Here is a 1,973-nt window from a genome sequence, read left to right as displayed (position 1 = left end):
TTTTTTTTAATGTCCAGAGGACCAGATTGAACTTTTTTGGATTTACTAATTGGCTTTTTTATGTGAATGTTTCTGTAAAGTGCCCTGAGACAACTTTGTTGTGATTTGGCGCTATATAAATAAAATGAATTGAATTGAATTGTCCTGTGTGTCAAGGACACAGTGTGATACCTTTTTTTAATACATTTCCTCTTGTTTCTCTTCCCTTTTCTTATCTAAATGATAAGGGCGGCACTTCACAACGAAGTTGCAGCCTCCGTGCACCTCCGTCTATCCTTGTTGTCTTGGGACTGCTGCACTGAAATGTATTTTTGCTGTGTTTAACTGTGCAATAACAATAAGGTTGATTCTGATTCTGAACGTGTTCTCTTGAAACGCCTCTCTTCAGGTTAAGGACATGATGAGGAAAAGAGGTGATTTGTTGGAGGAGTTTCCCAAGATGCCAGACTTCCTGGTGGCCCTGCGACCCCACACTGTGTGGGAGAAGACCCCAGTGAAACTCTTTTGCACAGTGGAAGGCAACCCAAGGCCCATTGTCAAATGGTCAGGATAAACACATTTTAAATGGATTGTTATTTACTTCCGTTTATAACTTTTGGTGTTTCTATGATAGTTTATGACAGCACAGATTCTAACACCTTGTAAATCTGCTTCGGTTTAAATGAATTTACAGACACATATCCATCTATTCTGTACAAGTACAATCCATGACAGAAGAACAAAACATTTTCTGCTGTCTTTGTTACTTTATAGGTATAAAGGAGGAGTGCCAGTCGACCCACTGAGCGCTCCAGGAAAGTACAAGATTGAGAGCAAGTATGGCGTCCACAGTTTGATCGTTAGCAGGTAACTAACACTCAGCTCTGAACAGAACACTCGGTTTTTACTGAATTATCATAAATTAGTTTAGTAAATTGGAACGTCATTCGAGCTTGCTCACTGCGGCAACCCCTGAAGAAGAAAGCAGCCGACAGAAGAAAAATAAATCACTAGTAGATTGTAGTTTTTACTATTTTACTAGAAGTGTCTATTATTTTTAATTTGTATCAAGAGTGTTGTTCTAACCAACCTGTAAAGACAGAAAATGATGTTTTTATGTTTTATTTAGTGAAAAAACAGGCACATCTTGGCCAAAGTGGTTCAAAATATCTAAAGAGTAAAGGAGGCCATCTTTGTGAAAAAAAATCATCCATCGTTAAACAGGGGCGGAGCCTCTGTGTTCAACTGTCCCCCTCTTACAATGCTGTTATTGCTGGTATCACTCAGCCCTCTGTGAATAGTAAACAGCCATGAGGGTGCTAATGATCCATTGTTAGGCTGATGGTCCTTCTTGATCATGTGATCAGCTGGTTCTGGTTGTCAGCAGCAAACTGGTTGATCCACTCTGAGAAGGTGCTATTTAAGAGACTGAGCTGAATACAGCACCTCAGACTGAGAAAGTCTTTCGGATGAGAGACGAAACGTTTCTACATTTTTTTGTTGTTTTGCTTTGTTTTGTTTTTTGAATGTCCAGAGGACCAGATTGAACTTCCATACATCCATCCATTATCTTTACCCGTTTATTCCATTTTGGGTCACGGGGGTCGCTGGTGCCCATGTCCAGCAATCACTGTGCGAGGGGCGGGGTACACCCTGGACGGGTCGCAAGTCCATCACAGGGCCACATAGAGACAAACGAGACAAACAACCATTCACTCTCTCACTCACACCTAGGGACAATTTAGAGTTACCAATCAGCCTAACATGCATGTTTTTGGTCTGTGGGAGGAAGCCTTAGCACTCGGAGAAAACCCACGCATGCACGGAGAGAACATGCAAACTCCACCCAGAAAGGCCCCTGGACCGGGGTTTGAACCAGGGACCTGCTCACTGAGAGGCAGCAGCTCTACCAGTTGCGCCACCATGCTGCCCCAGATTGAACTTTTTAGATAATATATTATAGATATAATATAATGTGTATATATATGTATATC

Source organism: Nematolebias whitei, chromosome 16 (genome assembly GCF_014905685.2).
Source record: "Nematolebias whitei isolate Nwh7 chromosome 16, NemWhi1, whole genome shotgun sequence".
NCBI classification, from domain to species: domain Eukaryota; kingdom Metazoa; phylum Chordata; class Actinopteri; order Cyprinodontiformes; family Rivulidae; genus Nematolebias; species Nematolebias whitei.
The sequence above is the reverse complement of the archived record's forward strand: the minus strand, read 5'-3'. Positions refer to the sequence as shown.